Source organism: Schistocerca nitens, chromosome 3, assembly GCF_023898315.1.
Source record: "Schistocerca nitens isolate TAMUIC-IGC-003100 chromosome 3, iqSchNite1.1, whole genome shotgun sequence".
NCBI classification, from domain to species: Eukaryota; Metazoa; Arthropoda; class Insecta; order Orthoptera; family Acrididae; genus Schistocerca; species Schistocerca nitens.
In genome coordinates, this window is record NC_064616.1 from 165409901 (window position 1) to 165436254 (window position 26354).

The window sequence follows — 26354 nt, forward strand, 5'->3', positions numbered from 1 at the left end:
TCATATGGGATACTCTACCTGTGCTGATAGAACATGTGCCTTTACAAGTACGACACAACATGTGATTCATGCACGATGGAGCTCCTGCACATTTCAGTCGAAGTGTTTGTACGCTTCTCAACAACAGATTAGGTGACCGATGGATTGGTAGAGGCGGACCAATTCCATGACCTCCACGCTCTCCTGAGCTCAACCCTCTTGACTTTCATTTATGGGGGCATTTGAAAACTCTTGTCTACGCAACCCCGGTACCAAATGTAGAGACTCTTCGTGCTCGTATTGTGGACGGCTGTGATACAATACGCCATTCTCCAGGGCTGCATCAGCGCATCAGGGATTCCATCCGACGGAGGGTGGATGCATGTATCCTCGCTAACGGAGGACATTTTGAACATTTCCTGTAACAAAGTGTTTGAAGTCACACTGGTACATTCTGTTGCTGTGTGTTTCCAACCCTGATTAATGTGATTTGAAGAGAAGTAATAAAATGAGCTCTAACATGGAAAGTAAGCGTTTCCGGACACATGTCCACATAACATATTTTCTTTTTGTAACACCCTATATATATATATATATATACACACTCCTGGAAATTGAAATAAGAACACCGTGAATTCATTGTCCCAGGAAGGGGAAACTTTATTGACACATTCCTGGGGTCAGATACATCACATGATCACACTGACAGAACCACAGGCACATAGACACAGGCAACAGAGCATGCACATTGTCGGCACTAGTACAGTGTGTATCCACCTTTCGCAGCAATGCAGGCTGCTATTCTCCCATGGAGACGATCGTAGAGATGCTGGATGTAGTCCTGTGGAACGGCTTGCCATGCCATTTCCACCTGGCGCCTCAGTTGGACCAGCGTTCGTGCTGGACGTGCAGACCGCGTGAGACGACGCTTCATCCAGTCCCAAACATGCTCAATGGGGGACAGATCCGGAGATCTTGCTGGCCAGGGTAGTTGACTTACACCTTCTAGAGCACGTTGGGTGGCACGGGATACATGCGGACGTGCATTGTCCTGTTGGAACAACAAGTTCCCTTGCCGGTCTAGGAATGATAGAACGATGGGTTCGATGATGGTTTGGATGTACCGTGCACTATTCAGTGTCCCCTCGACGATCACCAGTGGTGTACGGCCAGTGTAGGAGATCGCTCCCCACACCATGATGCCGGGTGTTGGCCCTGTGTGCCTCGGTCGTATGCAGTCCTGATTGTGGCGCTCACCTGCACGGCGCCAAACACGCATACGACCATCATTGGCACCAAGGCAGAAGCGACTCTCATCGCTGAAGACGACACGTCTCCATTCGTCCCTCCATTCACGCCTGTCGCGACACCACTGGAGGCGGGCTGCACGATATTGGGGCGTGAGCGGAAGACGGCCTAACGGTGTGCGGGACCGTAGCCCAGCTTCATGGAGACGGTTGCGAATGGTCCTCGCCGATACCCCAGGAGTAACAGTGTCCCTAATTTGCTGGGAAGTGGCGGTGCGGTCCCCTACGGCACTGCGTAGGATCCTACGGTCTTGGCGTGCATCCGTGCGTCGCTGCGGTCCGGTCCCAGGTCGACGGGCACGTGCACCTTCCGCCGACCACTGGCGACAACATCGATGTACTGTGGAGACCTCACGCCCACGTGTTGAGCAATTCGGCGGTACGTCCACCCGTCCTCCTGCATGCCCACTATACGCCCTCGCTCAAAGTCCGTCAACTTCACATACGGTTCACGTCCACGCTGTCGCGGCATGCTACCAGTGTTAAAGACTGCGATGGAGCTCCGTATACCACGGCAAACTGGCTGACACTGACGGCGGCGGTGCACAAATGCTGCGCAGCTAGCGCCATTCGACGGCCAACACCGCGGTTCCTGGTGTGTCCGCTGTGCCGTGCGTGTGATCATTGCTTGTACAGCCCTCTCGCAGTGTCCGGAGCAAGTATGGTGGGTCTGACACACCGGTGTCAATGTGTTCTTTTTTCCATTTCCAGGAGTGTATATGGGGTGAGTCACCTAACGTTACCGCTGGATATATTTCATAAACGACATCAAATACTGACGAATGGATTCCACAGACCGAACGTGAGAAGAGGGGCTAGTGTAATTGGTTAATACAAACCATAAAAAAATGCACGGAAGTATGTTTTTTAACACAAACCTACGTTTTTTTAAATGGAACCCCGTTAGTTTTATTGGCACATCTGAACATATAAACAAATACGTAATCAGTGCCGTTTGTTGCATTGTAAAATGTTAATTACATCCGGAGATATTGTAACCTAAAGTTGACGCTTGAGTACCACTCCTCCGCTGTTCGATCGTGTGTATCGGAGAGCAGCGAATTACGTAGGGATCCAAAGGGAACGGTGATGGACCTTAGGTACAGAAGAGACTGGAACAGCACATTACGTCCACATGCAACACCTTTTTATTGGTCTTTTTCACTGACGCACATGTACATTACCATGAGGGGCGACGTAAACGTACACACGTGGTTTCCGTTTTCAATTACGAAGTGGAATAGAGTGTGTCCCACTGGAAACGCGTCGACGTATGTGGTATCAGAATGATGGTGCACCTGCACATTCCGCAATTAACACTAGGCTGACCCTTGACAGGATATTCGACGGGCGTTTCATAGGACGTGAAGGACGCATAAATTGGCCAGCCCGTTCTCCTGATCTTACACCTCTGGACTTCTTTCTGTGGGGTACGTTAAAGGAGAATGTGTACCGTGATGTGCCTACAACCCCAGAGGATATGAAACAACGTATTGTGGCAGCCTGCGGTGACATTACACCAGATGTACTGCGGCGTGTACGACATTCATTACGCCAGAGATTGCAATTGTATGCAGCAAATGATGGCCACCACATTTAACATCTATTGGCCTGACATGTCGGGACACACTCTATTCCACTCCGTAATTGAAAACGGAAACCACGTGTGTACGTGTACCTCACACCTCATGGTAATGTACATGTGCGTCAGTGAAAAAGACCAATAAAAAGGTGTTAGCATGTGGACGTAATGTGCTGTTCCTCTCTTCTGTACCTAAGGTCCATCACCCTTCCCTTTGGATCCCTACGTAATTCGGTGCTCTCCGATACACACGATCGAACAGCGGAGGAGTGGTACTCAAGCGTCAACTTTATGTTACAATATCTCCGGATGTAATTAACATTTTACAATGCAACAAACGGCACTGATTACGTATTTGTTTATATGTTCAGATGTGCTAACAAAACTAACGGGGTTCCATTTTTAAAAAAACGTAGGTTTGTGTTAAAAAACATACTTCCGTGCATTTTTTTTATGGTTTGTATTAACGAATTGCACTACCCCTCTCCTCACGTTCGGTCTGTGGAAGCGATTCGTCAGTATTTGATGTGGTTTACGAAATATATCCAGCGGTAATGTTAGGTGACTCACCCTGTATATCCCGCGAGCATGCAGAAGTGTCACAACACAACGTGAAATGGACTCGACTAATGTCTGAAGTAGTGCTCGAGGGAACTGACATCATGAATACTGCAGGGCTGTCCATAAATCCGTAAGGGCGCGAGGGGCTGGAGATCTCTTGTGAACAGCACGTTGCAAGGCATCCTAGATATGCTCAATAATGTTCATATGTGGTGAGATTAGTGGCCAGCGGAAGTGTTTAAACTCATAAGAATGTTCCTGGAGCTACTGTTTAGCAATTCTGGACGTGTGGGGTGTCTCATTGTCCTGCTGGAATTGCCCACGTCCGTCGGAATGCACAGTGGACATGAATGAATGCAGGTCATCAGACACGACACTTACGTATGTGTCACCTGTCAGGGTCCTATCTAGACGTATCACGGATGCCATATCACTCCAACTGAATACGCACCACACCATTACAGAGCCTCCTCCAGCTTGAACAGTTCCCTTCTGACATGCAGGGACCATGGGTTCACGACATTGTCTCCATACCCGTACACATCCATTCACTCGATACAATTTGAAATGAGACCCGTCCGACCAGGCAACATATTTCCAGTCATCCACAGTCCAATGTCAGTGTTGACGAGCCCAGGCGTGCCATAAAGTTTTGTGTCATGCAGTCATCAAGGGTACACGAGTGGGCCTTCGCCTCTGAAAGTCCGTATCGATGATGTTTCGTTGCATGTTTTGCACGCTGACATTTCTTGATGACCCACATTGAAATCTGCAGCAATTTGTTGATCAGGTGCACTCTTGTCACATTGAACTATTCTCTTCACTTAACATTAGTCCTGTTCTTGGAGAATCTTTTTTCATTCACAACGATGTCAGAGATTTGATGTTTTACCGGATTCCTCATATTCATGGTGCACTCGTGAAATGGTCGCAAGGGAAAATCCCCACTTCATCGCTATCTCAGAGATGCTGTGGCCCATCGCTAATGCGCCGATTTGCCTGTTTACATATCTCTGTATTTGAATACGCGTGCCTATACCAGTTTCATTGGCGCTTCAGTGTACAGTATATATGACTCCATTACCAAACGTCTTTGTTGCTGCTTCACAAATCCCTACCCTCACAAAAATATATAAAGAGTGTGCAAGATGCACAAGGTGTTGTGGATTGGCAGGAGAGCCAACCCACGAAGTTTAGAGGAAGCCGAAAGGCACGCCTTTTAGCTCACGCAGGCTGGCGTGGGGTCTGGAACAGGACAAGGAACTTAGACTAGAAAAAAAAAAGGATGTAGCTAGTGGAATACTTAACTTTAATCCATTAATGTTGAACGTAGCTCTTGTCTCTACATTATTTACAATATAAATAGTAACTGAACATGGCGCCTTGATAGGTCGTAGCAAATGACGTAGCTGAAGTCTATGCTAACTATCGTCTCGGCAAATGAGAGCGTATTTTGTCAGTGAACTATCGCTAGCAAAGTCGGTTGTACAACTGGGGCGAGTGCTAGGAGGTCTCTCTAGACCTGCCGTGTGGCGGCGCTCGGTCTGCAATCACTGATAGTGGCGACACGCGGGTCCGACGTATACTAACGGACCGCGGCCGATTTAAAATCTACCATCTAGCAAGTGTGGTGTCTGGCGGTGACACCACATTCCTCCCCCGTAAATCGGCCTACGGTTGTGTTATAAGGCTTCCGCCCGCCGTGGGGAGGACCCCATGTTGACGTATGCGACGAGGTGGGGAGCCTAACAACAGGCGAGGCTGTGCCACCCGCACCCTGCCATTCGGTCCGAGGGGAGCTAGGAAACGCCTGAAAACCTGCTCCAGGGTGCACGCCAACATGCGGTGTATGTGGCCACAGAGAGACAGGAGGGGCCGACGGGTCGACCTCCATCCGGCCGGGGCACCCGACGGGCGAAGACGACATATGGTCCGGCGCGGGCAAGAGTTCCATATCGGAGGACAACTAACTGGTCACGGGAAGCAATTGGCGGCGCTTGACCCAGGGAGGCGCCCGGCGACTGCAGCGAAGCGTCCAGTGCGGGCGTCGCCAGTGGGAGAACAGGCGGCGGCGCGTCGCCATGGGGCAAAATGGAAGGCAGCGTCGGTAACACCTGGGGCTGAGGCGAGCCAGTAGATGGGTCCCCAGGGCGCTGACCGGACGGCCCCGTCGCTGAAAGCAGACGGCGAGCGGCAGATCCCATGCGACGACGGAGGCGCAGCTGGTTGAGATGCCGGCGCACCTCACCAAAGGCCCCCGCCGAGGCAGCGAAGAATGCGCCCTTCGAGCCAACGCCGTGAACCTCGGTAGTGGCGATAGTAGACAACGTCGCCTGGAGCAAAAGCAGGTGTCTGCCGCTGCACAGGAACCTGATGCGGCGGATGTAGCAAATACATCAAGGTTCAATGAGGACGACCGTGGAGCAACTCAGCCGGCGAGCGACCATCTCGGGGCTGAGAGCGATACGAGGACAAAAAGAGCAACAGCACGTCCTCCCGAGAATGCGACTCTTTCAACTTCAACATCTGGGACTTGAAAGTCCTGACCAATCGTTCAGCGGCACCGTTTGACTGAGGCGAAAACGGCGCGGATGTCAGATGTTGAATACCATTCGCCTTGCAGTATGACTGAAATTCTGCGGACAAGAATTGTGGGCCATTGTCGGAAACAATAGTCTGTAGCAGATCTTCAATGCAAAAGATTGCAGATAACGCTTGGGTGGTGGCAGATGACGTCGTGGAAGACATCCGGACAACAAAAGGAAAATTACTGAATGAATCAACCAGAATCAACCATCGAGCATTCCAGAATGGACCAGCAAAATCGATGTGTAAGCGTTGCCAAGGGGAAGTGGCTTTCGGCCATGCAAAGAATTTCTGCGGTGGGGCGGATTGTTGTTCGGCACACGCCATGCAAGAAGAGCACATATTCGTAATCGCAGCATCGATTCCGAACCAAGTACAGTGCTGACGAGCAAGTTGTTTCGTTCTCACTATACCCCAATGTCCTTGGTGGAGAAGCCGTAAGACAGACGACTGTAACTAACGTGGGACCACGACCCTGGACTGATCATTATCAGAACGCAACCACAAAACACCACGTCGAACATAAAGTCTCTCCTTGTGAGCAAAAAATCGGCGAACCAACGGATCCTCGATCCGTGACTTTGACAAGGGCCATTGCGTAGCAACAAAACGCAGAACGGTAGCAAGGACAGGGTCAGCAGCTGTGGCTGTAGCTACACGACGAAAATCAATCGGAAACGATTCGACCACGTCATCGGTTTCCGCATCAATGAACATGCAAGCAAGTTCGGAGGAATCGAATGCTCTATCCTCAGCAACAGGCAAACGGGTCAACGCATCGGCGTTTCCGTGCTTAGTAGTGGACCGATACAAGATATCGTAGCGGTACTGCGAGAGGAAAATAGACCAGCGAATGAATTTCTGCGCTGTACGCGAAGGTACAGGGTTGTTCAGATGAAAAAGCGATGTCAAAGGTTTGTGGTCTGTTATGATGGTAAAGTGATGACCATACAAGAAATCATGAAACTTAGTAACACGAAATACGAGAGCCAATGCTTCTTTCTCGATCTGTGAATAATTTCTTTGCGCGGACGAGAGCAATTTGGACGCAAAGGCAATAGGGCGATAGGGTAAGTCACGAGCAAAAAACACACATTTGTCCTTCCGCAAGCGAAGACCATTTTGTCGCAAGACCTGAAATAATGTTCTGAGATTGGCTAAATGTTCCTCTTCCGTCTTTCCGGAGATCACAAAATCGTCCAGATAGTTTGCTGCAGTAGGGACCGACGCACAAACAGTTTGCAGATATTGCTGAAACAATGCATGGGCGGATGCACACCCGAATGGCAGTCGTTTGAATCGATACAAACCAAGATGCGTGTTAACCACCAAAACGCGCTGGGATTCTTCATCCACCGGTATTTGCAAGTACGCATCTGCTAGGTCCAACTTCGAAAAATATTTACCCGGGCACAGTTTGTCAAAAAGATCTTCCAAGTGGGGTAAAGGAAAAGTTGCGATCACTAGTTGTGGATTCACTGTTGCCTTGAAGTCCACACAAAGGCTCAATTTTCCGGAAGGTTTTGGCAAAATTACTAAGGGTGATGCCTAGAGAGAAGCCTGCACACGTTCAATTACACCTTGTGATTCCAATTCGTTTAATGTTCGTGCGACCTCATCACGCAATGCATGGGGAACATTGTGCGCTCTGAAAAATTTCGGTTGTGCGTTTTCTTTCAGTTCCAAATGTACTGTATAGTCCTTAGCGCAACCAAGGCCCGGTGCAAAAATGTCTGCAAATTCTTCACATAGACGAGAAACACTGTCTGAAGGCACAGTCTGGTTCACTGATAGGGCCTGAATAGCTAGGTAACTTAACATTTGCGGCACGCAACGGAGGTGTGCCCAGCTGTTTGTACGTGTCGTGATTGATCAGTGAAACTGCAGCTCCGGTTAGGAGCTGGAATGGTATCACTTTGCCGTTAATGTCCAAGTCGACAAAAAGTTTATTGTCCTGCTGACGACAAGAGCGACTGTCTCGTGCAACGGGAACTGACACTGGTACAAAATCACTTGCGACTTGACGGAATTTCCGGCGATGTCGACGCACACTATTTGTGGGATGAACACAGTCACTGTTAGAGAGAGTGACACTGGGCGGAGTGGAATGAACTACATGAATTTCCATGGGCGAAGTTTCACGAGCCGGAGTATCCTTGGTTCGATTCCGATTCCGGCGCGAAGCAAAGGGCCTGGAATGGTTGTGAGTGTCCGATCTGAGCTTTTTCTGGCGAACACTCTAAACATGTCCTTTTTTATTACAGAAAAAGCAAATAGCTTGGCGTGACGGGCAATTCTCACGCGAATGTCTAGTAGCACACCGCGGGCATGATTTTAGCACTGCATTTGCTTGTCGGCGCAGTACACGTGGCCGAGAGCCAGGCGGCTTTGGCGCGGCCGGGCGCGAGGACTGTTTACTGCTCCGTGCAGCTCGCCTGGCAGACCGGTTAACCTGACACACGGGTGGCGAAGTTTCAAATGATTCCTGAGCAAAGTCAAGTGTATCCTGCCGATCCAATATGTCCATCACTTGTTGAAGGGAGGGATTGACGAGTTTCAAAATCTGTTCCCTTATAAGAACATCAGAAACGTTCTGTGCAATTGCATCACGTACCATAGTATCTGAATAAGGGAGTCCACATTCACACTCAAAAGCACAATCCCTAGTAAGACCTTGCAAGGTTGCAACCCACTCCCTATTAGTCTGGCCTGCCATACGTTTTGTACGAAAGAAGGTATACCTTTTTGCAACTACATTGACTGATTCTTTGAAATATGCATCTAATGCAGACAAAATTTCGTCGTAGGACAGAGTTGCTACGTCGCGTCGGGGAAATAATTTGACTATCACACGGTACGTATTCACTCCGACGGAAGATAATAAAAAAGGCTGCCGCTCATTACCTTGAATTCTGTAGGCGGCGAGATGGAATCCAAATTGGCGTGACCACTCCGTCCAGCTTTCCGGTGCAGCATCAAAAGGACGAAAAGTTGGTGCAACTGCGTGTTGTGGCTGCGTGAGCGGTGGAGCGGCGGCTGCCGCATCGTTTTGCATAGCACGTTGACCCTGGACGAGCTGTCCAAGGGTATCTAGTAAGGCCTGCGTCTGCTGTTTCTGTAAGCGATAAAATTCGGACAGTACATCTGGAGATTGTGGCGAAGCCATTACACAAGTAAATCAGGGCAATATCGATAAGAACGCAGAAAACCTCGTCGCCAAAAATTGTTGTGGATTGGCAGGTGAGCCAACCCACGAAGTTTAGAGGAAGCCGAAAGGCACGCGTTTTAGCTCACGCAGGCTGGCGTGAGGTCTGGAACAGGACAAGGAATTTAGACTAGAAAAAAAAGGATGTAGCTAGTGGAATACTTAACTTTAATCCATGAATGGTGAACGTAGCTTTTGTCTCTACATTATTTACAATATCAATAGTAACTGAACATGGCGCCTTGCTAGGTCGTAGCAAATGACGTAGCTGAAGTCTATGCTAACTATCGTCTCAGCAAATGAGAGCGTATTTTGTCAGTGAACCATCGCTGGCAAAGTCGGTTGTACAACTGGGGCGAGTGCTAGGAGGTCTCTCTAGACCTGCTGTGTGGCGGCGCTCGATCTGCAATCACTGATAGTGGCGACACGCGGGTCCGACGTATACTAACGGACCGCGGCCGATTTAAAGGCTACCACCTAGCAAGTGTGGTGTCTGGCGGTGACACCACACAAGGTATTTGTTTGCAGCATGATGGAGATGACGCTTAAGATGGATAATAACATATTGCATGAAATAGTGACATGGGACTTTGCCTATCGTGCTGACCGTATTGGGTTATGGGACCAGATTGCACGGGACCATATCCGTTTCCACACACATATAGCAAACATGAGTAAAATTATATCGCCAGTGCTTGAGGAAAGTCACAGGTGCAGTACCTGGGTCACAGTGAAATTTGTAAGAGAATGGTCACATATAAGATAGACATTCATTTATTTCTCATCCAATTTAAAAGTAAGTTTACGTTTTCATAAGCAGACACAACACACATCTTCTTTAGTCAATGGAGAGCTGGACACCCGTAGAATTCCAGATCTTGAATAGCAGCAAACTTGAAGATTCGGTACATCCATGTGATCTTCTCCTTCCCTTAAACGTAGATGACTTATCTATGTCGTCAAATAATCGATGCGACGTCACCATATCGTTATAGGGTATGCCAGGATCATCCCAGTGAATTCCATGTTAGAAATATAATAACCACTTTGCTCTCCCTCCTGTTTTAGCACACTTCACAGCCTTGAAAGATCTTGGTGACGCAACGTTTGCTGAGAATGTCTCTATTATATCTGAATCTTGAGTGTACGGTACGAATGCAACATCTTTAAATATGAACTGTCTACGCTCATCATCATAGAGTCTGTGAGTGTCCGCAATGATGTTCATACTGTGAGGTGCCATTGTGGAATGCTCTGGGTATGGCGCAGCACCCGTTCATTTATACAGCTCGTTGTGCAGCACCAGTGAGTGGGCAGTAGCTAATCACACAGTCATGTAGAACTAGAGCATACACTTCAGAATCTTGCTGAAGATTCAAATTCAGTTCACACATTTGTAAGTCCAGATTTATTTATCTCGTTCTGCTTTAAGCAGTCTATTACGATGATTGGCGCCAGCTCCTTGAATTTCCGTGGACTAAATATACATCCTTCTTCTTCATAGTAGGAAGCATGGAATCTTGCATACATGCCATGTGCTAGATTGTATGCATTTTCATCCCATTGCAGGTGTAAATTATCATATGGGTAGAAATAAAATTTGGCGGAACGATTTGCTATAGTCCCTCTTCTATTTGTCTGAAACACAAGTATGATGAACCTGGGCTTCTTCAGTTGAGCGGAGGTTTTAATAGACCACGTTTGTCAGCTTGCAGTAGGTAGCACTGGGTACTCGAAAAGCTCCCATGGAAAGATAATGATAGAAATACACCGGCATTCAGAACTTTTAAAAGTTTCAAACGCTACTCATCCGATACTGTGGTCTGTGGCATTTACCATATTATTTTCTTGATGGTGATATCACTCTCCTCTTGAGCTCCTTGAATGTATGAGTTGTTATCCATTGCACTCCGTACAAGAATAAGTTACTGTCTAGCATTCAGAACAATTCGCTGCATATTCTGAAAGTATGCCATAATCAGTTTTGAAGATACACATGTAGTAAATATCTTGTACTTCACTGTTCTAACCACTGGCAAGTCAATGAATCATCCAGCATTTTCTAAATCCTTCAAATCCGAGGGAGAAGCAGAGACATACGTTTCAATAGTTGACGGTATGCCTACATTACCAGGACAGTCAATCTCGACCCCATTAGGTTCATATCGAATCTCATGAAACAGGAACACTTACTCATTATGTGTAAGGTTCAGTGCCACTGAAGCAGTACCATCCCTATTCGTAAATGACCCATCTAGATATATGAAACTCCTGCATGGGAAGGTTAAAGTATCTTGTTGCTAGATGACAATCCCAATTTCATTATTCTTGTTAAATGTGGTTAATGCATGAGATTTATGCGAGAAGTATTCCTGGCGTATAATACTCTCGTCATATCCTACTGGGCTGGTTATATCGGATGATGTCATTGTGAGACTTCAGACCTACTGATTTAAGGAACTTGTAATTTGCTCGTGTTATCACCTTGCTGTTGTGTTGTGAAGTGCTGCGCTGTGCGTTGTGCACTTTGGTTTTATAACCTATGTCCATCCTGTTTTCTTTGATCGCATGGGGATGCTGCGACCCCTGACTGGCTGAAGCTCGCCGCCGACTTTTCCGATACGGCAAGTTAAAGATCGTGGCCTCTGCCTCAAGACAGGTCCCGTCTGGTTGAAAGCCACCGCCGCTACTGGGTCACTGCACGTCCAAGGTCACTGCTGGTTCTGTTTTAGATGTAGCCGTACAATGATTTCCTCGCCACGAAAGTGACAAGTTGCTTATCCTGGTCCACAATACGCAGCTCTAGATAGTCCAATGCCTGGACCATCACTGGGAGGTAAATAGCTTTGGTAGGGGTTTCAACGATCTTATACCATGCTCCCACTGATGGGAAGACTCCGTAAATTGTATGAGTCAATCTGCTGTTGGCATAAAAGTTTCTTGCGATGTTGCACTCGACGTGGACTGTACTACCAGGAAGTATATCGACTAACTGGGCGGATCTGAAGAATTTATAAGGATCCTTATTTAAAACCGGTCCTTTTGTGAAACCCAGTAGTGTTCCTATTGATCCTTTCTGGTTAAAGTCAATCATTGCACTCGTTGTCTTTATTTCAGATTTAAGTGTATTGATATCTGCACTTAGCACAATCCCTTTTACAGACTGGTTTAAAACTCGATTAAATCGTCAATATCGGATGCATCAGGTTCTATTTTCACAATTTCTTTTGCATCATTAATTTCCAGAAGAAGTTTAGTGTTATCCCCTGTGATATTCGAAATTCCTGTTGTAACTCTCCAGTTCAATCAAAGCAATACTCCACTCCCCATTTGCTTAAATCAATCGTTTGGAAGTAATTCGCGCTTAATACTGACGCTCGATCTTTTAAAGTGAGAGTATACGACATTTCATCTGAACCACAACTGACGGTTGGATGCTTAATGCATCTAATTGTACATCCGATGAAAATTGTAGAACACACGTCTTCTGTCGCTGAAGAATCGGTGTAACTCTTCTGGTGGCTGCAAGTCTCCAAGAGTCAAAATAGTAGAGGATACTTGCACTTTTCTTAACATATATCACCCAGTGGGCTCCTTGCCCGCCCGCAACCCCCCCCCCCCCCCCAGAAACATCTAAATCATCAATTCCACACTCTCCAGATTTCTACATAGTCTTCAGTAATAAAAAAAAAAATGTCGTGTGGTCGTGTGACTAGGAACTCCCGTCGGGTAGACCGTTCGCCGGGTGCAGGTCTTTCGATTTGACGCCACTTCGACGACTTGATTAGGACAACACACTCAGTCTCTGAGCGGAGAAAACCTCCGGCGCAGCCGGGAATCGAACCAGGGGCCTTAGGATTGACATTCTGTCGCGCTGACCACTCAGCTACCGGGGGCGGACGTCGTCAGTAATGTATCCCGCATAAACACAGCACGTAATTTTAGAATGCTGAATTTTTTCCTGGCAGACTATATACACTACTGGCCATTAAAATTGCTACACTACGAAGATGACGTGCTACAGACGCGAAATTTAACCGACAGGAACAAGATGCTGTGATATGCAAATGATTAGCTTTTCAGAGCATTCACTCAAGGCTGGCGCCGGTGGCGACACCTACAAAGTGCTGACATGACTAAAGTTTCCAACCGATTTCTCATACACAAACAGCAGTTGACCGGCGTTGCCTGGTGAAACGTTGTTGTAATGCCTCGTGTAAGGAGGCATTCCGACTTTGATAAAGGTCGGATTGTAGCCTATCGCGATTGCCGTTAATCGTATCACGACATTGCTGCTCCCGTTGGTCGAGATCCAATGACTGTTACCATAATATGGAATCGGTGGGTTCAGGAGGGTAATACGGAACGCCATGCTGGATCCCAACGGCCTCGTATCACTAGCAGTCGAGATGACAGGCATCTTATCCGCATGGCTGTAATGGATCGTGCAGCCACGTCTAGAGCCCTGAGTCAACAGATGGGGACGTTTGCAAGACAACAACCATCTGCACGAACAGTTCGACGACGTTTGCAGCAGCACGGACTATCAGGTCGGAGACCATGGCTGCGGTTACCCTTGACGCTGCATACAGACAGGAGCGCCTGTGATAGTGTACTGAACGACGAACCTGGGTGCACGAATGGCAAAACTTCATTTTTTCGGATTAATCCAGGTACTGTTTACAGCATCGTGATGGTGGCATCCGTGTTTGGCGACATCGCGGTGAACGCATATTGGAAGCGTGTATTCGTCACCGCCATACTGGCGTATCACCCTTCGTGATGGTATGGGGTACCATTGGTTATACGTCTCGGTCACCTTTTGTTCGCACTGACGGCACTTTGAACAGTGGACGTTACATTTCAGATGTTACGATCCGTGGCTCTACCCCTCATTCGAGCCCTGCGAAACCCTACATTTCAGCAGGATAATGCACGACCGCATGTTGCATATCCTGTACGGGCCTTTCTGGATACAGAAAATGTTCGACTGCTGCTCTGGCCAGCACATTCTCCAGATCTCTCACCAATTGAAAACGTCTGGTCAATGGTGGCCGAGCAACTGGCTCGACACAATACGCCAGTCACTACTCTTGATGCACTGTGGTATCGTGTTGAAGCTGCATGGGCAGCTGTACCCGTAGACGCCATCCAAGCTCTGTTTGACTCAATGCCCAGGCGTATCAAGGCCGTTATTACGGCCAGAGGTGCTTGTTCTGTGTACTGATTTCTCAGGATCTATGCACTCAAATTGCGTGAAATTGTTATCAAATGTCAGTTCTAGTATAATATATTTGTCCAATGAATACCCGTTTATCATCTGCATTTGTTCTTGGTGTAGCACTTTTAATGGCCAGTAGAGTGGTTTCAACATATGTCGAAATTTTGAAAAACTGCGACCAGTAATTTTTTAAGATAATTTATTTTGTCTTTACCAGTTTCATGCTGGTTTGCTCGTCTTCTAACGGATAGAGAAAGTACCGATTTAATTGTCATTTGCAACGTTTCCATTGCAAAGATTTGGTTTTCGGTGTCGGCCCATACAGGTTTTGATTCTAAGAATCCCTCAAGGCGAATGCTGCGATTATTCCCTAGGAAAGGCTTGGTCTTTGAGATAGTCTTGTCAGTCTTCATTAGGGACTATTTTACAGATTTCAAGAGACACTTAGCAGACTTTTTGTTGTTCCCAGGGAACACCACGAGGAGGTTGTCTCTTTTCGTCCCTCATTAAATTTATTCAAAATTTTTACAAGATTTCCAATGATTGCATTAAACTACTTTTCAATATTTACAATTTTTCCCCTGATTCTGACGTTTTCTTCGTCATGGTAATTTCTATGCGTAGGCCACAGAAGTCAGAAATGATTTTAATTCCTCATCATTTTGAAGTTTCCTTAAAGCCTTTGCAATAGCCACGTAAGTCTTCATTGCTGACTTTTTTCTTCATTTCCCACCAACGTTTAAAATTAGTCAGTCAAACTGGTAGCTGTGGTACCCTGTATCTTCTTGAAGATTTTTCACTAATGAGTAAACATGCTGGACGAATGCTTCTGACATGTTATTAGTGCAATGGCACCTTCCACTGGAATTCCACGTCTCTCTTGGCATATGATCGTTATCGAGCCCCTGGTCCACAAAATGATGGTAACAGTCCTGAAGCTTTTAGTTTTCAGGTGTGCCCTCCTGAATACACAGCCAAACATCATTCAATATTTCCAGCGGAAGATTTGCTAGAGCCGAACACATTCTTATGTGACAGTGTATTTCCTCGTTTTCCTTATTGGCTGGAACGAGGCCGCAACACTGAACTTGTTTCCACAATCATTGATTAAAATGATAGCCGGCCAGGGTGGCCGAGCGGTTCTAGGCCCTACAGTCTGGAACCGAGCGAACGCTACGGTCGAAGGTTCGAATCCTGCCTCGGGCATGGATGTGCGTGATGTCCTTAGGTTAGTTAGGTTTAAGTAGTTGTAAGTTCTAGGGGACTGATGGCCTCAGAAATTAAGTCCCATAGTGCTCAGAGCCATTTTCATTTTCATTAAAATGATAATTGCAACCGGTAATCTTTGTTCCAGGAAACAAACTGTTAGCTTCTTGGACAACGGCAATTTCAAAGTCCATCATCAGAGATGCAGGTTGCATCCAGACACGTTGGTTTTAATAGCTTGAAAAGAAACTCTCATATGTTTCTCGCTTTTTATTTGGCAGCAATGCGTAAACAACTATTAAAGTCGACATGGAGTATAGGCAACTACTTGCTCGGGCTCTTGAATATTCAATCTGCAAATAATGATTCGCAGTTTGATAAATATGCTTTTCCCTTTTCGCTGGCAAACACCAGTATTCTGTGATTCGGTCCACCGTTATTATCCGCAGGTAAAAATGCTGCTGCCATCATTCATCAGTAAACTATTTCTTGGAAGATTCCTCGAGAATCGGTGGGATCTTGTGTAGTTCCCATATATTTTCGCCTAATGCGATGTAACGATTATTTCGCACTTCTGTGTGACGGTAACGATGTTACTAACAAGGGAACCTCCCCATCGCACGCCCCTCAGATTTAGTTATAAGTTGGCACAGTGGATAGGCCTTGATAAACTGAACACAGATCAATTGAGAAAACAGGAAGAAGTTGTGTGGAACTGTGAAAAAATAAGCAAAATATACAAACTGAGTAGTCCATGTGAAAGATATGCAATATCAATGAGAGTGCGAACTCAGGAGCGCCGTGGTCCCATGGTTAGCGTAACGAGCTGCGGAATGAAAGGTCCTTGGTTCAAGTCTTCCTTTGAGTGAAAATTTTATTTTCTTTATTTTTGCATAGTTATTATCTGTCCGTTCGTTCATTGACGTCTTAGTTCACTGTGATAAGTTTAGTGTCTGTGTTTTGCGACCGCATCGCAAAACCGTGCGATTAGTAGACGAAAGGACGTGCCTCTCCAATGGGAACCGAAAACATTTGATCGCAAGGTCATAGGTCAACCGATTCCTCCACAGGAAAACACATCTGATGTATCCTATACGACACTGGTGACGGCATGTGCGTCACATGACAGGAATATGTTGTCGACCCACCTAACTTGTACACTTGGCGAAGGGGTAAAAAGATTCTTCTACCTTGCCCGATTTAGGTTTTCTTGTGGATGCGATAATCACTCCCAAAAAAGTGATGAAAACATAAGAGTTTGTCACATAAACTGAAAATAAAAAATTAAATTTTTCAATCGACAGTAGACTTGAACCTACGACCTTTCATTCCGCAGCTGCTCACGTTACCACGCGACCACGTCGCTCCTGCGTTCTAAGCCTCCTTGACATTGCATATCTTCCCATGAACTATTCAGTTTGTATATTTTGCTTATTTTTTCACAGTTCCACACAACTTCTTCCTGTTTTCTCAATTGATCTGCTTTCAGTTTTTCAAGGTCTATCCACTGTGCCAACTTATAACTAAATCTGAGGGGGGTGCGATGGGGAGGTTCCCTTGTAAGTCGTAGCCTCGATTCAAGAGCTACCCTACGTCTTCAACATAAACTGATAAAATTGTAGCGTCTGTTGCTTTTCGCCGCTTCTTTGCGTGATAAAATGTTTTTGCACTTCATTTGCTGCTTCATCTGCAATAAAAATATGACTACCTTCCCTTAAAGCTACGTCATTTTTTGTGGGTAGTCTTCCATTGCATTTATTATTTTTGAAGTTTACAGAACGCCAGTAAGTGACTTCTTATTTGTTTGTATAGTCCACTATATACTGATGCCCGTTGCAAAGCAGGAAAGGCCTCCCTTTGGTGGTCTCGGTGAGCCCCATTATCTCAGCACTAAAACACGGAACACTACTTGCCAGTATTAGGTCAAGGGCAGTAATGAACTCGGGGAAAAAACCACGCACACTACGAACTGTTGCTGGGACAGGGAACTTTGTGCAGGAAATGGACTTTGGCCTTCCCCAGAATATCTCTGTTGATCCACTGCGCTTCAGGGACAGCGGCCGGTAAAATACCTCGCAGGTAACGGCGGACAGGCCTGTGTATTCTACTTCTGGAACGTCCTGTCCATTATCTACAGTGTCCTGGGCTCCGTATAAATGCCAACACATTCCCTCACCGTACAAGTGTCTCACCGTGCAAGTGTCACAAACTCCCTGGGTGTGGGTACCCTTGGGCGGTGGCACGGTACCGACGCCTCTCTCTGAGCCGATCCTGAGCGTCATACAACCTTAAAACATAGGCTACGTAACGGTGGCATGCTATGATCATTTCCTTGGACAGAGGGGGACTGTTGCACATAGGAATATTCGAAGTTAGTCATATAAATGTTAGCAAGACAGTATGCCAGGGCGAGCCCTGTAGTTAAGTGTGATCTCCAAGCTTTATATAATTATATTTTAAGACTAGATTAAGCAGTTGTAGCACCTCGTCTGTTCCATCGAGGGGGTGTCCACTACAAGTCCGTAAATTATTTCATATAGTTTCCCTACCCTGGTTGGTCGGAATACTAGAGTTCATATTTTTGATATCGAGAGAAACCATTTTGGTACCTGGGGGAATAGATATCTGTGACAGATCGGAAATTAAATGCTCCTATTAAGGATGGTATGTTGGATGGGATGTCTATAGTATATATTTAAATATGTTTTCGATATTTTTTCAGGCTGGTAACCAACTCCATTTTTTTGCATTCACGATCGGACACATTGGAAAATTATCTTCATGGACCTTTATGACTGCTCTTAGTTTCGGTGCGGAAAGATTCATTGGAATTAGTGTTCTCTTTTGGAATGAACTGGGAAAAAATTTTGTCGGTTTTAAATATTTATTCAGACCCGCTAAAATTTTGGAAGTGATGTCAAATTTGCATTTTACAATTCTGTTCTCAATCAAAAAAATCGTGCACTTTAGTAACATGAAGTTCTTCCTATATAATGACTACGGTTTCCCCTTTGTCTGCTCGGACTATGATTGACTTGTCGTAGTCAAGCTTTATCTTAATATTATTCGAAATACACTGAAGCGCCAAAGAAACTAGTATGCGCATGCGTATTCAAATATAGAGGTATGTAAACAGGCAGAATACGGCGTTGCGGTCGGCAAATCCTATATAAGACAACAAGTGTCTGGCGCAGTTGTTACATCGGTTACTGCTGCTACAATGGCAGGTTATAGAGATATAAGTGAGTTTGAACGTGGTGTTATAGTCGACGCACGAGCAATGGGACACAGCATCTGCGAGATAGAGATGAAGTGGGGAACTTCCCGTACGACCATTTCATGAGTGTATCGTGAATATCAGGAATCCGGTAAAACATAATATCTCCGACATCGCTGCAACCGCAAAAAGATCCTGCAAGAACGGGACCAATGACGACTGAAGATAAACGTTCAGCGTGACAGAAGAGCAACCGTTCCTCAAATTGCTGCAGATTTCAATGCTGGGCCATCAACAAGTGTCAGCGTGCGAACCATCCAACGAAACATAATCGATATGGGCTTTCAGAGCCGAAGGCCCACTCGTGTACACTTGATGACTACACGACACAAAGCGTTAAGACTCGCCTGGGCCTGTCAACACCGATATTGGACTGTTGATGATTGGATACATGTTGCCTGGTCGGACGTCTCATGAATCCATGGACCTGCATGTCAGCAGGGGACTGTTCAAACTGGTGAGACTCTGTAGTGGTGTGGGGCGTGTGCAGTTGGAGTGATATGGGAACCCTCATACGCCTAGATACGATCCTGTCTGATCACCTGCATCCATTCATGTCCATTGTTCATTCCGACGGAATTGGGCAATTCCAGCTGGACAATGTGACACCCCACGAGTCCAGAATTGCTACAGAGGGGCTCCAGGAATACTCTTCTGAGTTTAAACACATCTGCTGGCAACCAGACTCCCCAGACATGAACATTATTGAGCGTATCTGCGATACCTTGCAACGTGCTGTTCAGAAGAGATCCACACCCCCTCGAACTCTTATGGATTTATGGACGGCCTTGAAGAATTCGTGGTGTCAGTTCCCTCCAGCACTACTTCAGACATTAGTCGAGTCCATGCCACTTCGTGTTGCGGCACTTGTGCATGCTCGCGCGGGCCCTACACGGTATGACGCGGATGTACCAGTTTCTTTGGCTCTTGAATGTGATATTCTCGTTTGGTATCTTTGGACTACATTGAGTTTTAGAATTTTTCAGGGTATTAGTGTCCTGTTTAACTCTGTTCAAAGTGGTAGCCCCTCATTTGTTTGGGCCAGCTCAATCCCATTTAAGGTGGACACCAATGCACGATAAAGAGTCTATTTTACGTTATAACGTAAGTTGGTTACGTGGGCTAGTACTTTGTTACATTTCTTTATCGTTAAAGTTGATTTTGGCCAGGTTACATACGCGCGGAGAAAATTTAAAATCACATTCGGTAGCAGGATGTAATGCTGTATAGATAAAGCTAGTCTGCAATCTACGAATCTAATTACACTCCTGGAAATTGAAATAAGAACACCGTGAATTCATTGTCCCACGAAGGGGAAACTTTATTGACACATTCCTGGGGTCAGATACATCACATGATCACACTGACAGAACCACAGGCACATAGACACAGGCAACAGAGCATGCACAATGTCGGCACTAGTACAGTGTATATCCACCTTTCGCAGCAATGCAGGCTGCTATTCTCCCATGGAGACGATCGTAGAGATGCTGGATGTAGTCCTGTGGAACGGCTTACCATGCCATTTCCACCTGGCGCCTCAGTTGGACCAGCGTTCGTGCTGGACGTGCAGACCGCGTGAGACGACGCTTCATCCAGTCCCAAACATGCTCAATGGGGGACAGATCCGGAGATCTTGCTGGCCAGGGTAGTTGACTTACACCTTCTAGAGCACGTTGGGTGGCACGGGATACATGCGGACGTGCATTGTCCTGTTGGAACAGCAAGTTCCCTTGCCGGTCTAGGAATGGTAGAACGATGGGTTCGATGACGGTTTGGATGTACCGTGCACTATTCAGTGTCCCCTCGACGATCACCAGTGGTGTACGGCCAGTGTAGGAGATCGCTCCCCACACCATGATGCCGGGTGTTGGCCCCGTGTGCCTCGGTCGTATGCAGTCCTGATTGTGGCGCTCACCTGCACGGCGCCAAACACGCATACGACCATCATTGGCACCAAGGTAGAAGCGACTCTCATCGCTGAAGACGACACGTCTCCATTCGTCCCTCCATTCACGCCTGTCGCGACACCACTGGAAGCGGGCTGCACGATGTTGGGGCGTGAGCGGAAGACGGCCTAACAGTGTGCGGGACCGTAGCCCAGCTTCATGGAGACGGTTGCGAATGGTCCTCGCCGATACCCCAGGAGCAACAGTGTCCCTAATTTGCTGGGAAGTGGCGGTGCGGTCCCCACGCACATTGCGTAGGATGCTACGGTCTTGGCGTGCATCCGTGCGTCGCTGCGGTCCGGTCCCAGGTCGACGGGCACGTGCACCTTCCGCCGACCACTGGCGATAACATCGATGTACTGTGGAGACCTCACGCCCCACGTGTTGAGCAATTCGGCGGTACGTCCACCCGGCCTCCCGCATGCCCACTATACGCCCTCGCTCAAAGTCCGTCAACTGCACATACGGTTCACGTCCACGCTGTCGCGGCATGCTACCAGTGTTAAAGACTGCGATGGAGCTCCGTATGCCACGGCAAACTGGCTGACACTGACGGCGGCGGTGCACAAATGCTGCGCAGCTAGCGCCATTCGACGGCCAACACCGCGGTTCCTGGTGTGTCCGCTGTGCCGTGCGTGTGATCATTGCTTGTACAGCCCTCTCGCAGTGTCCGGAGCAAGTATGGTGGGTCTGACACACCGGTGTCAATGTGTTCTTTTTTCCATTTCCAGGAGTGTATAATGGATGTGCTGCACTTTATCCCTCAGCCGAACAATACATACCTCATTAATGAAATACACACAATACTGGTGTAATACTGTGAGTGTTTCATTCATAATCTACAAAATACTCTGTCAACAATCAATGCAATACATACATCGATGTGTTCACGGATTCCATCGAACATTTGATTGTTCATTACAATACGAGATTATCGGGTATCGGAGCAGATTTGCGACTGGATTCAAGACTTACTCGCAGACAGAGCTCAACACGTCGCTCTCAAGGGAATAAAATCGACAGATGTAATGATAATATCCGGAATACCCCAAGAAAGTGTTATAGGACCGTTAGTGTTTACAGTATATATAAATGATCTAGTAGAAAACTTCGGATGCTCTTTAAGGCTGTTCGCAGATGCGGTTGTCTACAACAAAGTAGCAACGCCAGAAGATGGTAACGATTTACAGAATGACCTCCAGAGAACTGATGAATGGTGCAGCCTCTGGCAGTTGATACTGAACGTAAATAAATGTAGCATACTGCGCATACGTTGGAAAGGGAATCCGCTACTGTACAGCTACACTCACAAATCGCTGGAAATAGTATCTACAGCAAAATATATATCCAGAGCCACCTTAAGCGGAATGACCACATAAAACAAATAGTCGGAAAAGCCGATGCTAGACTGAGATTCATAGGAAGAATCTTAAGGAAATGTATCGCATCCACGAAGGAAACGGCTTATAAAGCGCTTGTTCGACCGATTTTTGACTACTGTTTAGCTATTTGGGATCCCTACCTGGTAGGACTGATAGGAGAGATAGAGAAGATCCAACGAAGAGCGGTGCATTTCGTCACGGGGTCGTTTAGGCGGCGCGAGAGCGTTATTCATGCGCTATTCGCTAGTGGAGCAGGTCTGGCGGGTTCATTTAGTGATACAAAAGTACCCTCCGCCACATCCCATTAAGTGGCTTGTGGAGTATTATGTAGATGTAGATCCCAGTAAGTTGAAAATATCCCAGATACATTTCCCTATCAATTCTGTCCTTTTTAGCATACAACATGCATATCTTATTACGGGTACAGAAGAACATGATTTCAGGTGCAGAGGCCTTCGATACAGATATATGTTTATTGAGTATATGCTTTATGTAGTTTGGGATTACCTTGTTCCTGAGGCAATCTTTGGTAAACGTAGTGTTCAGACTAATTTGCTGTAATTTAAGAGTTTAAAACACACCCTTTTTACCGCAGAAGGCACGTTAGTACACACTATTTTGCAGTCAGGGCTAGCACGGGTAAGATTATACATTGGTTATTCTAAAGAAATTTCTGAAAACTTCTGCAAAATAATCTCAAAAAATCCTTTAATTTTTTTTTGAAATGAATGAAAATCCTTAAATCACATTAGCTTTCGATTTGCCATTTTCTATAACAATATGTTTTACATCTACATCTTCATGGATACTCTGCAAATCACATTTAAGTGTCTGGCAGAGGGTTCATCGAATCACTTTCACAATTCTCTATTATTCCAATCTCGTTTAGCGCGCGGAAAGAATGAACACCTGTATCTTTCCGTACGAGCTCTGATTTCCCTTATTTTATCGTGGTGATTGTTCCTCCCTATATAGGTCTGTGTCAAAAAAATATTTTCGCATTCGGAGGAGAAAGTTCGTGATTGGAATTTCGTTAGAAGATTTCGTCGCAACGAAAAACGCCTTTCTTTTAATGATGTCCAGCTCAAATCCTGTATCATTTCTGCGACACTCTCTCCCATATTTCGCGATAATACAAAACATGCTGCCTTTCTTTGAACTTTTTCGATGTACTCCGTCAGTCCTATCTGGTAAGGATCCCACACAGCGCAGCAGTATTCTAAAAGAGAACGGACAAGTGTAGTGTACGCAGTCTCCTTAGTAGGTCTGTTACATTTTCTAAGTGTCCTGCCAATAAAACGCAATCTTTGGTTAACCTTCCCCACAACGTTTTCTATGTGTTCCTTCCAATTTAAGTTGTTCGTAATTGTAATACCTAGGTATTTCGTTGAATTTACGGCTTTTAGATTAGACTGATTTATCGTGTAACCGAAGTTTAACTAGTTCCTTTTAGCACTCATGTGGATGACCTCACACTTTTCGTCATTTAGGGTCAACTGCCACCTTTCGCACCATTCAGATATCTTTTCTAAATCGTTTTGCAATTTGTTTTGATCTTCTGATGACTTTATTAGTCGATAAACGACAGCGTCATTTGCAAACAACCGACGACGGCTGCTCATATTCTCTCCCAGATCGTTGATATAGATAAGGAACAGCAAAGGGCCTATAACAGTACCTTGGGGAACGCCAGAGATCAATTCTGCTTTACTCGATGATCAATTACTATGAACTGTGACCTCTCTGACAGGAAATCACAAATCCAGTCACATAACTGAGACCATATTCCATCAGCACGCAATTTCACTACGAGCCGCTTGTTTGGTACAGTGTCAAAAGCCTTCCGGAAATCCAGAAATACGGAATCGATCTGAAATCCCTTGTCAATAGCACTCAACACTTCATGTGAATAAAGAGCTAGTTGTGTTTCACAGGAACGATGTTTTCTAAACTCATGTTGACTGTGTGTCAATAGACCGTTTTTTCGAGGTAATTCATAATGTTCGAACACAATATATGTTCCAAAATCCTGCTGCATATCGAAGTTAACGAAACAAGCCTGTAATTTAGTGGATTACTCCTACTACCTTTCTTGAATATTGGTGTGACCTGTGCAACTTTCCAGTCTTTGGGTACGGATCTTTCGTCGTGCCAACTGTTGAATATGATTGTTAAGTATGGAGCTAATGCATCAGCATACTCCGAAAAAAATTATGTAATATTTATTCCGAAACTTCAGTTCTTTGCAAAGTAAATGACATTCCGTTCTTCGTGCCCCGTCGCGCCTAGCGCATGCCTAGTTTTCCTTCACGCCGCGCCTGGTTGGCCCGCGTTCAGTTCGTATTAGCATCTCTCAGTGACCTCTTCTGCCGTGCGACTCTCACAACAGCCCATTCTAATGCATTCCGTGCAAGATGGACTGTCAATAGCCGTGTGCAAGAATCTATCACCGGATAGCTCCCGCATGACTCTCAGCAGGGTTGTATTGGTACGTTCCTAAAAAAGTTTTTTCTTATCAGTTCTTCCCGGTTACCAGGTGTCCGCTTGCTGCCCAATTTCGCCCTACTTACACTCGATTACGGTTGGTAAAACTTTTTTTCGGACAATGTTTGTCTGTAGATGATCTATATGAGCTAGAGTTTTATCCACCCTACGTAGATCTTGTATGTGCTATCTGCAATCCTCTTTAAATGGGGACTGCATTTTAGGACCACGTTTAACATGGAGTCAACGTTCTAGACCATGAGTCCATTATAACACAGTTTTGGTGAGTGACATCTTTCACTACATGGTGTTCATTACCACTGTTTTGCTCTCGTTCCCTCGGTTCTTTAATGGAACATGTGTTTTGTCGCTAATTTATGTGATCAACCTTTTAAGAGGTTACGCAATAAATCGGTTTACAACTTGAACGCTAGGACATTCTACATGCTCTCTGGCCTTTCGAAGTGAAATCTTGTGAGTAAAACCTGTTGCTACTTCTTGCTGTTACGCACTATATACACTACTGGCCATTAAAATTGCTACACCACGAAGATGACGTGCTACAGACGCGAAATTTAACAGACAGGAACAAGATGCTGTGATATGCAAATGATTAGCTATTCAGAGCATTCACACAAGGTTGGCGCCGGTGGCGACACCTACAACGTGCTGACATGACGAAAGTTTCCAACCGATTTCTCATACACAAACAGCAGTTGATCGGCGTTGCCTGGTGAAACCTTGTTGTGATGCCTCGTGTAAGGAGGAGAAATGCGTACCATCACGTTTCCGACTTTGATAAAGGTCGGATTGCAGCCTATCGCGATTGCGGTTTATCATATCGCGACATTGCTGCTCGCGTTGGTCGAGATCCAATGACTGTTAGCAGAATATGGAATCGGTGGGTTCAGGAGGGTAATACGGAACGCCGTGCTGGGTCCCAACGGCCTCGTATCACTAGCAGTCGAGATGACAGGCATCTTATCCGCATGGCTGTAACGGATCGTGCAGCCACGTCTCGATCCCTGAGTCAACAGATGGGGATGTTTGCAAGAGAACAACCATCTGCACGAACAGTTCGACGACGTTTGCAGCAGCACGGACTATCAGGTCGGAGACCATGGCTGCGGTTACCCTTGACGCTGCATCACAGACAGGAGCGCCTGCGATAGTGTACTGAACGACGAACCTGGATGCACGAATGGCAAAACGTCATTTTTTCGGATTAATCCAGGTTCTGTTTACAGCATCATGATGGTGGCATCCGTGTTTGGGGACATCGCGGTGAACGCATATTGGAAGCGTGCATTCGTTATCGCCATGCTGGCGTATCACCCTTCGTGATGGTATGGGGTACCATTGGTTACACGTCTCGGTCACCTCGTGTTCGCACTGACGGCACTTTGAACAGTGGACGTTACATTTCAGATGTTACGATCCGTGGCTCTACCCCTCATTCGAGCCCTGCGAAACTTTACATTTCAGCAGGATAATGCACGACCGCATGTTGCAGATCCTGTACGGGCCTTTATGGGTACAGAAAATGTTCGACTGCTTCCCTGGCCAGCACGTTCTCCAGACCTCTCACCAATTGAAAACGTCTGGTCAATGGTGG